Consider the following 12102-nt stretch of genomic DNA (forward strand, 5'->3'; position numbering starts at 1 on the left):
CATAAATAAAGCAGAAATGTGGCCAAGCCAAGTTCATTACAGGACACAAATAAGTTTGAGGCTTCCACAAATTTCCCTTCTTAGCTCCAGCACCTGTTTTGGGAGAAGAATAATAAATATTGAGCTAAATATGGGAGCAAGGTAAATGAGAGGTTTATTGAATTCCCTGCCTCCCCAGCTACTGTGCTGCATTTTATGGGAGTGAAATGTTTGATATAAGTGAAACCAAAGAAAAAATTGGCATCTTTTGGCTCCCTTTGCCTCCCAGCTGGAATTTTTGCATCCCACCTGTGCCAGCTCTGCCAGGCTAAGAGGCATCCACGTCTTCTCCTGCGTTTTCATGCACATTATTTTGCTTTCTTCCTAAATAGAGATAAAACAGTTAAATATTTCCCAACAAAATCCACACATGTGATCTCCAGGGCCGTGCATACCATCAAACTGTCATTTCCTTCGATTAACCTTCACCTGACCTCCTTCCCCCAGGCACTTTCCAATCCCGTTGTTCCTCCACTTAAGCCTGGTGCTCTCTCAGGTGAGTGCCTCTGTCACTCAGGAGCTGGACACGTTCCTGGAGAACCCAGTGGAGATGTTGTGACAGAAAACTGGGCAGAATTTGCCCTGGACTGCACAACCCAGAGCTGGATGTGCTGGAAGTGCAAAGGAAACAGAGCTCGGATAAGAGCAGTTGAAGAAACCCGAATTTTCAGAGTGTCTATGAAGTGTTTTATGAATATTGTGAAATATTTAAGATCATAAAGGGTTCATGACTGAGATCTACAGGACTTTTCTGTTGTAACTCCTTCATGTTCTCAGGAAGGGCCAGTTTGTGGAGAATAAAATCACTACCAGGAGGGGATCAGAGTTAATGAGTCTCCTCCTTACAACAACAGAGTTTGGAAATTTCCAGGGCCGTCTATTCTATCATTTTGAAACCCCACAGATCTGCGTTCATCTCAATTTTTATCTACAGGTAGCAAGAAAATGAAAGTTAGGAAGGCCAGAAGAAATAAAATATTTCAAAATGATGCATGCCTACAAAAATTTCAGTTACGCCAAACTGAGCTTTTTTTGCCTGCTGGTTTACGAGAAATGCTGATGTTTGCATCAGCTTGGGACAATTTTATTTCATCTTTTTTTCTCCTGAAATTCCTCTAGAGAGAACAACATGGAACTGAGATATTATGAATCCAGTCAGATCCCACATAGGGTTGACAGCAGAGAAAAGCAAAGCCTACGTTGAATCCATAACTTCTGCTTATGGAATAATATATATTTTGGGATGATAACAAAGGCCATGTGTGGTGAAGTATCTCCTCATCCCAAGGTAAGCTGGAACAGTGTCACAAGCTGAAACTAAGCACTTTGGTTCTAGGCTTAATTTGACTGGTAAATCTCATACTTTTTGCTGAGAGATTAAAAATGTGCCATCAGAAGCCTCAGCATCACATCAGTTCTCGTGGATGAGGATGGTTTATCCCTTAAACCAGTCTGTGATGTAGTAAGTAGGTCAGAAAATTCCTCAGCATTTCATCACCAGGCATAATTTATAGATCTTACAGGATTTTTGTAGATATAGAGTCCTAGAAATGTTTAGTTGGAAAAGACCTTTAAGACCATCAAGTCCTTTTTTTGCTGAATCCAAGTTTGTCCCTTTTTTTTATTATCCCATTAACACTTAAAAAACAGAGTCTAAGTGTGCAGCATTCCATAATTTCTGCTCAACCCCTGAGATCATGAGACCTGTTGGAAAATAGCTTTAAAACAAGAAAGAATTGCAGTGTAAGATTCCTGTGCAAACTCTGGATCCATTCCTTGTGCCAAGAGTTTATAATCTATTTTTTAAGCTTTTATTCATGCTGGCCTTTTTTTTTTTTCCCCATTCCGGTGGGAATGCTACATCTGTAAATCAGGTGGAAGCAGATATTGCTGATGTGCAGTGGGGGTGGTGGTGAGGGTGATGTAGTTGCTCAGTCTGTACTGGCCAGTAGCACCGAGTTCCTGCACTGGTGGGAACTGGTGTGACTGGTTCTACTCTGTTTCAATCAATACCTAAAAAAATCATTCTATAATTCCACAGGGATTGTAAAAATCCCACTTTTGGAGCACATGAGACCCGTTACTGTCCCTGTTAAGGTTTTTGCAAGTGATTCTCCAGAAAAAAAACCCCAATATTTTCTGTGCAATCCTCCCCCAAACCGATCTGCAGTGACGGGGCTGTACTCACCTGGTGGAGTGGAGAATTTAAATGGAAGAACAAAAAGAAACTGAAATTGCCTTAGGGATTGAGGTCAGGTGAAGGTTAATCAAAGGAAATGACAGTAAAATGGCATTCAGGGCTCTTGGTACATTTTTAATCATTCCTCTCTCTCTCACTCATAAAAGACACAAAAGATGTCCAACTTTTTGCCATTGTGTTTAGTTAAGGATGACTTTTATTTTTGTCTTGATTGTTTTAAAATAGCCTTTCTTTTTGATTTCTCTCGTAGATTTAGCTCCTGAAAACTTGTATTGCAGTGCCTTAAAGATGTGTGTGGGAAATTGGGAATGTGTGTGTGGGGGGAAGAAGAATGTTAAGAAAAGGGAGTAATTTTCCCCAGAATATCTCTCATTTTAACTTCTCTTTCTCAAGTGATAGATTTTGAAGGATTTCTAGAAGTCATGAGTTTAGGGAATAAATACTCAGAAAAGCTAAATATTCGCGTTATTACACAAGTGTCAGGCTAAATGAAGTTCATGATTGCAACTACTGGAAACAAGAATAGTTTCTTTCACACCCTGCTAATCTACAAGTTATTGTTCTGGTTTTAAGTCTTGGTACTTTGTATATTTTTTGTAAAAAGTATTAGAATAATCTCATGATCGCAATGAAATTGTGAAGTCACGTCTGAATTTGCAGGCTATTGGTTATATTCTGATTTTGTGTATGTGAAAAGGCCCTGTTTGGGAACTTTTATTTTCCAAGTTTGGAGTTTTCACTTTGTGTCCGTCACCTCAGATAACTTTGGCAGAACTACAACAGGAACAGGAGCAACTTTATGTAACTTATAACTGCCCAAGGCAACTTTTAAAAAATGTGAGCAATGCGTTTTTTTTTCCAAGTCTGTTTGTATAGACTCCCTTCCCCCTGTAACACAAAAGGTCCTAAAGGGGATGGATTAAACCCAAACAGCTTTTAACTGAGGTAACCTGGTGTAGCAACTGTGTTCTCCCTGCTCTTTTCATCAGCATTGTGCACTCAGCCCCTTGAGTGATGCAGCTGGAGCTGAGCTTAGGTGGAACCTTGAGCCGAGATTAGGCAAGACCTAAAGCCTTTGGAGAGGAACCTGTGGCTTAAAAACACATCCCTGCAGCCCCATGCAAAGAGTAACCCCACTGTGAGTTGCAGGAAAATGGAATTTTATGCATATGAGATGCTCCACACTTTGGGGAAAAAAAATAAAACAGTCTGGAAGTGATTTCTCTGTGTGTCCTTGTGCTGGTGTGGCCGGGAATTGCCACTGGGAATGTGGCACTTTTCCGCCAGATCCCACTTAGCAAGAGCTGCCACATGGATGCCAGATGGGCTCTTTGCCAGGGAGGAGGAGGAGGAGGGAAAGCCCTGCCCACCCTGCAAACACTGCCGAGAAAATGCTGTCAGGGAATTAGTGTAAAAACTGGGAAAAATGGGAGACCTGTATCCGAAGTCGTTGGGCAAAGGTTGAGTTGAGCTGAGCTCTCTTCCAGGGAAGGGGAGAGGAACACGGTGGGGAAGGCTGGGCCCTGGGGCTGGGAGTGCAGAAGCTCCCAGCAACAAGAGCCTGGCTTTGCAGGCACAGGGAGATGAGGAACTCGGGGATTTCCATGTTGGCAGGGTCTGACTGGGATTTTACAGCGCTGTAACAATGCCAGTGTCGGGTTTATGGAGGGCATTTTTCAACTCAGCATCAGCTCGAGCAGCCAGTTCTGCCCCCGTAACTCCCCTGTCTGGTAAAACCTCTGTCCTACTAACACAAATCCAAATGATTTTTGGTGTGTCTTTGGCAAAACAGGAATATCTGTGTAAGAAAAAGAACAAAATGTGAGAGAAATCATTTAAAATGAAAACTGAGTACCTGAGTTGAAGGCAGTGTTTACCACTGACAGCTGGAAAACTCTTGGACTGAGGGAATGTGATTTTTCCACCTGGTCTAATGGAAGATGTCCCTGTCCATGGCAGGGGAGTTGAAACTGGATGAGCTTTAATGTCCCTTCCAAACCAAACTGTTCTGTGCTTCCTTTTTAACAAACAGCATGACCTCAGAATTTTGCTGAAATACATGCTAAAGAATCATAGCCAGATCATTTCTCTATTTTTAAAACATCCAATAAAAATATTCAGTCTGTTGTACCCCTGCATGCCCAAATTATTCAACTATGGCAAAGATCAAGTTGGTTTGAGTATTTTTGTTCCACCGACTGGGATCATCACTCCCTCCCCTTCCCATAGAGCCCATCCTGCATCAGGGCTGCTTGTTAGGACCAGAAGCTGTGATCTGAATGTAGCTGGATTAATGGGTTTGGGTGTTTTCCGTGTTGCAAAGTGACGGTGGGATAAAATAGGAGCACTTAGGGTTTCCCCATGGGCGGAAAATGGGGTTTGTGGGCAGAAAGGGAGGTCTTGTGTTTGGTCTCTGCTGCAGCTGAGATGAGGGCAGTGAAGCAGCCGAGCTGAGGGGAAGCTCTGCTCGGTGTCTCGCAGTTTTTCAGGCTGGTTTTAACATCTTGTACCAAATTACCAGTGTGAGAGGGGGGCTCAGGGTGGGGAACCTCACTGGAGCATCAAAGGAATAGGATAAAATATGATGGAGGAACAGCAGTAACTGATGGCTTTACATTTCCTTTCACTCCCTGTTTTTTGGAGAGAAATCTTCCATGCGAGTATTCTCAGGTGATGTCTTGGTTTCTCTTGGAATAAATTGCTTGTCTCAGTTTGATCCTTGAGCCTTCTGATAAAAATACTGTGGTTTTGTACCTTATTAGAAGCATGGTTGAGTCCAAACCCTGCCAGGGCTTTGCTGGGTGTGAGGGATTAGGGAAGGTCAGGGATGTGCTGAGTACAGAGGCTCTGGTGCCTGCTGGCAAGCAGAAGGTCTGTCTCTGGTGCTCTCAGCTTTCCACCTTCATTTTCCACCCTTCCACCATCAAGATGCAGGGATGCTCAGGAGAAAATTCAAGCTGTCTAATTTTAGATGTCCAATTTAGCTTGCTCCTGGCTGTAACAAAGCACAAGCTCTGCTTGCTGCAGGTCTCTTCAGTTGCAGAGTCAGATTCTCATTTGAGCCCAGCTCTGGGTGAGCAGAAAGTACAGTGGGAGCAGCTCCACATCTCAGACAGGGCTGTTCCCCTGCCAGAGCTGCCACCAAGTCACTGGGGTCTCACTGAGCACCCAAATCAGGTCCCTTGCGGAGGCAGAACCAATTGTTGCATGGCAGCTCGTTTTTCTGTATAGGTTTCTGTGATAAATCCTCGGTGTAAGCAAGGTTTGAAAAAGAAAGGAGCCAAAGCCTTTGAAAACGCTTCTAAGTGGGAAAGTTTCACTCCAAGCTTGGGGTGCAGCCCAAGTTTCACCAGATGCCCAGTCAGGTGGGAATAATCTCCATGATAACGTGCTGGGTCATCACTTCTCCTGGTGCTTTGTCCCGTTGGTTTTGCAGCTCTGGAATCGGTGAGAAGCAGAAGGCAGCCAGATCTGTTTTCAAATTAGGGGAGGTAGACCCCATTCCTGGGGTTATTTGTTGTATCACCTGAAGCTAATTTAATGCTTAAAATAGAGACAGACCCGTTCTGAGGGATTTTAACCTGAACATGCACTGGGAGCAGTCACTCCCTGCACTCTCTGCTGCAGGAGTACGGGATTCCAGAGCCATCTGCACACAACCCTGCGCCATGAGCTCCAGGAAGACCTTGCTTCAGCAGGGAGATTGGACCAGATGATCCCACCAGTGGTGCTTCCAACCTTATCCATTGTTCTGTGATTGTCTGCAGGAGGGCATTAACAACCAGGACACTTATTTATGGGGTTGGTTTGGAAACATGAGCTGCCTGGAAGGAGACTTTTGCAATCAGGGAGGTTGTCCCTACTGAAATCATCAGAAATCTGGGAGGGTTGTGGCTGCCTGGGCAGCCCTGAGAGGCTTTGGACCATTTTCTGAGGCCACCTGTAGTTACTGGTTTAGAGAACGTGTCACCACTTTACTCTGGTGTCAGTTCAAAGTCCTAATTCTGTGGATCAGTGTCTTTCAGATGAAGAAAGTGAAATCCTTTCTTGCCCCTGGTGTCTGAGTAAATTGATATCAAATTCTCTATTGAAAAGACAACTGTTGTCAGCAGAGGCAAGCAACAAGAAAATCTGGGACAGGAGGTAACTTCATGATGGATTCTACATCCTCAGGGACTTTCTGAGCTCTGAGGATTAATTTTCTATTATATCCACGTGTGGGGCTTCCCTTAAATACACTTCCACTAACAACTTAGTACTTTTTTCAATTACAGTCTCATAAAATGCTACAACTTTTTTTTGACATTCTGCTACTTAGAGGCCAAGGCTTTCATCACTGTGGCTGTTGTTGCCCCCTTTTCTTAAATGAAGCATCTTTTTGCTGCCCCCCTGAAGCCATGGTTTTGTGGAGAAAGCGTTCTTTGCACAGGGGAAAAAACCACTTGGGAACTGAACTTCTGCAGTGGTTTGCACACCATGAGCTTCATCTGCAGGTCCTGATGGACTTGCAAAGCCTCACCACAAGCATCTCTTCTCCATATTTTAGCTCAGTTAGCTCAGTTTACTTTGTTATCTTCTTTTTTTTTTTAGATTTATTTATATATTATTTATTTGGCTCAGTTTACTTTGTTATCTTCATTTTTTTTTAGATTTATTTATATATTATTTATTTTACCATCTCTATTTCATGTAAGGTAACTCTAAGAATGCTTTCAGAAAAAAAGAAAAAAAAAGGGCATTTTAATCTGTCCACATGCTTGGCTGTGTGAAATAGAGCCAGAGCACCAGAGATCCAGAATTCCCTGCAGCAACCTCATAGTGCATCTAAAAATGAATTGCTCGGGGTATGAGCCAATGGTTTATGAAGAGGGAGGATTTGGATAACTACAGGTTACAAACTATTTTAGGAGAGAGGTCAGTAGCTCAGATAGTTTGGAGTTCTCCACCTGGAAGTGTGGGGAGTTGGAGAAGGAAAAATAGATAGTGTGAGTGACCTGAATGCTAAGGAGAGGCTGTGCTCCCCTTTGGAACACTGATGGGTCAGTGTTGTCAGTCACATGGGGTCACTTCTGGTAGAACAAGGCTTGAGAGGATGTCTTCACCTGGGAACTCACAGAACCCTTCTGCTTTGGTTGGCACTGAGGAGGAAGGACGCCCTGATTTCACAGGACAGCTGAGAACTCCGTAATTTTGGAAATACTAATCCAGTTGCCCCCAAGTAGATCAGTATTTTTTATGTTTTTATGATTTTATAACCAAAATTAGGTATCCATAATATAGATATGTGATTTTATGGCAAAATATTATTAAATTAGGGCAAGATGAATTGAGAAGTTGGAGGTGATATCTGTAGAAGGAGCTTGGGCAGATATGGAGATGCCCATGGGACAGCAGAGGCTCCTTGTGCAGGCACAGGGCAAGCAGGGAACAGGAGCTCTGTCTGTCCCCCAGCCAGGATGGAATCATGGAATGGTTTGGGTTTGAAGGACCTTAAAGTTCACCCAGTGCCACCCCCTGCCATGGGCAGGGACACCTTCCACTATCCCACGTTGCTCCAATCCCTGTCCAGCCTGGCCTTGGACACTTGCAGGGATGTGGAGTCCACAGCCCGTAGGCTGGGTCAATAGAAGTTTTGGAAAACAAGGCTGCCCAGCTGCTTTCTTGCATTTTTTTATCTCCTTCACTGAGGAAAAGAGGGAAAAGCCTTCCTGACATAATGTTCACAAGGGACACGTCACCGTGTGTCAGCGCAGGGAACATGAACTGATCCCAGTTAATCTTCCCTGCTTCCTTCTGCACCTCCATTTTATAAACTGGAATTGGCAGGGAATTATGGCCACAAAACCTGATTTCTGCCTCAGTTCTGCTCCTCGGCACAGAACTACCTGACAATTAATATTTGTGTATACCTTTTGAAATCTGTGACCTTTGGGGAGTTGACAGAGCTATAATATTGGTCTTTGTGTGCTCGCCTGGCTTTTAAAGTCCCTGCCTGGTGGATGTAAGTTCAGTGGATACAGATCTGAAACTTGATTTCCTCAGTATAGCTGCATTAGCATTCAGCTGTGGGTATGTAAGATAATAGTATTAAAAGCAACCTTCCATCCTGTTGTCATGGATGCAGCACAGCCCAATCCTGGGAGCAGTACACCACCAGTCTTTGTACAATCTCATTTTTATCTACAAATTTTGATTTAATTATACCAGAAATTCTGCAGCCGTCTATAATATATGATTTTATTTTCCATTTTGAGCATTAAAATGTAAGAATTGGGCAGCTCTAGTTCTTTGTCCGGCGCTTTTCTTTTTTTTTTTTTTGCATTCCAAGTATCTGTCAGTATTAGTTATGAGACTGTGTGAAATAAGTAGCCATGAAAGATGCCTGCTTTTATGACAGAATGAGTGGTTTCATGAATTTTAAAGGAGCACATTTGTATTTTCTGTTCTTGAACTACATGGGCTACTCGCAAATATGACAGAAGATAATTGTTTGAGGAATTATGATGCCTTTCAAGATTTTGCGGGATATTACTATTTTCATAATCTTTCATTTATCAGCTTCTGCGGCTTGATTTATTTATGGGTGTAATTTGGAAATTAAAGTACTCCCACTCTGGCAGCAAAGGTACATGTTTGCTCCGTGTGGCTCGTGCTCCCTCCCCTTGGCAAAAATAATGAATGTGCTAATTTTTGTGTCAGACACCGAAGGAAAGTGTCAGGACTGGGGGACAGCCAGGTGTGATCCTGGGCCACGTGAACCAGGAGGGAAGAGTCCGAAGCCTTGGGATGAGCGGGGATTTCAATCTGCAGCAGCACCCGTGGCACCAGGCAGAGCGTGTGCTCTGTTTGTTAGGATTTAAATGAAGGCATTGTTAGCAGGGATTTTGTGTGAGTGAGTAAAGGCTTCAAGCCTTTAATTGACTCGGAAAATCTTTTTAGTTGTGATTAGAGGGACAGATACTCAGCTGGTGAGGACTGATGGTGCTCCATTGAATCAATTTTCATACCCTGTCTGGAGTCAATGGAGCAGGGCTCATTTATAACACTGTACCTGGCCTGTTATTATAAAAAAAACATTCCAGGCCTGATATCTGAGTGGTACAGTAACCTTTTATCAGGGAGCTGCTTGGCTCAATTTAAAAAAATTCATCAAAATCAGGGGTAAAATCCTTGGGCTAATAAATTCAGTGGCATGAGCTATTTTCATTTGGTTGGGAATTTAAGTGTGGAAACCTATGGCTGTGTCCTATTTGCTTGAAAGCTCGGTGATGGATCTGCCATACTTTCATATTTAGCATAAGGTTGTCTTCTTAAAGGCTAAAATGAAGCACCTCTATATCTATATGAAGCATCTCTATATCTGTATGAAGCATCTCTATATGAAGCATCTTTTAAAGACTAAATGAAGCATCTCTATAGTCTTTTCTGGTTTAGCCTTGAAGTATTTTTATTTTTTCCCCTTGGTAATATTATCTCACTTTCCATCCTCTGATGACTGCATAGAAGGACTTTATTTTGTGGTTAAAAAACCCACAAACTCTGGATATCTTAATGTATTAAACTTGCCCCTAACATCTGAATATTATCACTGAAAATCCCCTCTCAAAATTCTGTGCACGCCCATAATTAAACTGCTCTGAAAGGTGCAGTCAGGAGAACCAGGCACCAACATTATGGAGTGAAAATTAAAGAGGCAAAACATCAGAGTGTCTACTGTATGTGCCTGCTGTTAGACACTCAAGCATGGAGAACAGGATACACCTCTATGGATGGATGGCTTTCCTTATTAAAAAAACACAGTAGGACTCACAGTAGGGGAACACACTAAAACAAGGCTTTGTAGTAATTTCCTTGAAAGAAATTTCCCAAGATAGCAACTTAAAAAAGCTTTTAATCTCACAACTGGCTCTATAGTGAGTTTTACTGGAGCTGAGATAAAAAAGGCCGTTAGATTGCAGCCGATCTGGTAGGGTTGGTCTGAAGCCTCTTCCCTCCCAAGAAAAGGATTAGACTTTTCTTGCACCAGAACAAGGGTTAAATAGATTGATGTGATTCTAGCATATTTAAGAACTTTAAATACATATCTCTCAAGTCTGAAATTATGTGGGAAAACAGAAATCCCCTTTCCCAGCTGGAATACTTGACCAACCATGCTGCTGTGCAACACGGAGCCGATGTGTTAGATCAAGGTTCCTTCTGCGTGTCTAAATTTGAAACCACTGTCCCTCGTGATTTTGAGCTGATATTTTATTCTGGGGCTCTGAGCAGTGTCCTTTCCCACTTGGGAGGAACATAAAGTGTTTCTCATAAATTCCTGGAGAAGAATCCAACAGGACCGTGTCCTGCAGCAGCTTGTTGTGCTGCAGTGGGCCTGTAACTCCCTCACTGGGATTTGCCTGATCTGCTGTCTATTCCACGTGACTATTAAACACCAAAGTAAAGGAAAAAAAACCCCAAATCTGTCTAAATTCCCATGCAAACCTGCTGGAAGGCTGGCCTGTGTGTTACAGTTACCTGATAACCCTTAAACTGCTGTGGCTGCAGCTCCGTGCTGCTGTTGGTGCCAGTGCACGTGTCCAAGGCCACACTCTGAAATCCTGTGGTTTCTCCTCAACCTTCTCCTTCCCTGTTTTGGTGCTGTGGCTGTGGGGAGGTGGTCCCAGGGGTTTGGTAGAAGGAGCAGGAGGCTGGAGGTGCAGCAGGAGCTGCCCACGCTCCCTGGAGTGCCCAGCACCATGTGTGAGCATCGGCGGAGGAGAGGGAACATCTTGTACCTATCTTGTGTCAGCGAGCTGAGAACAGGCAAGGAACATGTCTGATAATGTGTTTCACATTGAAATAATTAAAGAGAATTGTTGCTGGAGGGAAATGTGCCTTTAAAAATTAACCCTGACATCTCTCCGACAATTTGGCGTGTTACAAGAGATCCTTTTTTCCTTTCTTTTTTTTTTTTCCTTCTTTAGTTTTACTAAACTTGATATGCATTTTTCAGCACTTTGGAAAATGCAGAGCCTTTGAAAACTTCCCTGTACGAATAGTCTCTACTTACATGAGCAGCCCCATCTATTTTCCACTGAACTACTCGTAGGACTGATGTTTAAAGGAACGGGGCTGAAGTAAATGACACGTTCTGCAATGCCCCGGAGTCTCTGCTAGTTATTATTGTTTGAATCTCTGTCTTGATTGCATATATTGCAGTCTTCTATCACACAGAGAGCTAGTTTTGAAATCTGAATGTTGTTCCTTGTATAACCATCGAGCAGCTTGCTTTATTATTTCTTCTTACGCTGAAAAAAAATCCTTGGAAATTGAAAGTAGTCATTTCCATAAAGCACTCAAAGTTTAAAAATGTTCTTTTTGAAGGTGCTGGAATATTTGAAAACAAATGTTAATGTCTGTAAATGCAGTATTACATTTTTTTTTTTTAATTCAAGCTGTGGCAACACCAATTACGTTCACGCTTTTGTCATCTGCAGAAAGTTAAATATACAGCCAGGTATCGGTGATTGGGAAGTTTGGCTTCACTATATCATGGCTATAAAAGTTATTTACTGGTTGAAGAATTGTGCAACTTTTTATTGGGGTGAATTTCTGCATTTTCAGTTCTCTGTTTGATCATAATTTGTTAGTCTAGGGGTAGGAAAGGTTGGGTTTCCCTCCCTTTGTTTGTTTACTAATTTGAAGCTGCATTTCCAGTCTGGACAAGGGCACAGGACTGGTGAGGATGCTCAGGCTGCTTTTCCTCTCTGATATGGCCGGAGTGCTTTGGACCATGTGTGTTTTCCAGGCTTTTTCACTGTGCTGGTCACCAGGAGGAACCTGAGGGTGTTATTCCAGACCTGATGGCTGGAATTCTGCAATTC

General features: G+C 42.8%; 1 long non-coding RNA gene across 5 annotated transcripts in view; it reads left to right on the plus strand.

Moving 5' to 3' along the window:
• The window catches only part of LOC108448717, a 77298-nt gene that overhangs the window by 29525 nt on the left and 35671 nt on the right, over positions 1-12102 (plus strand). For 4 of the 5 annotated variants that reach the window (XR_001864698.1, XR_001864701.1, XR_001864700.1 and 1 more), the window contains exon 3: positions 1159-1327. The exons of the other annotated variant lie outside the window; for it this stretch is intronic. This is a non-coding gene — a long non-coding RNA (uncharacterized LOC108448717). The remainder of the gene's footprint in view (positions 1-1158; positions 1328-12102) is intronic. 5 annotated transcript variants of the gene reach the window in all.

This window comes from Corvus brachyrhynchos, unplaced genomic scaffold, assembly GCF_000691975.1.
Source record: "Corvus brachyrhynchos isolate BGI_N302 unplaced genomic scaffold, ASM69197v1 scaffold220, whole genome shotgun sequence".
Lineage (NCBI taxonomy): Eukaryota > Metazoa > Chordata > Aves > Passeriformes > Corvidae > Corvus > Corvus brachyrhynchos.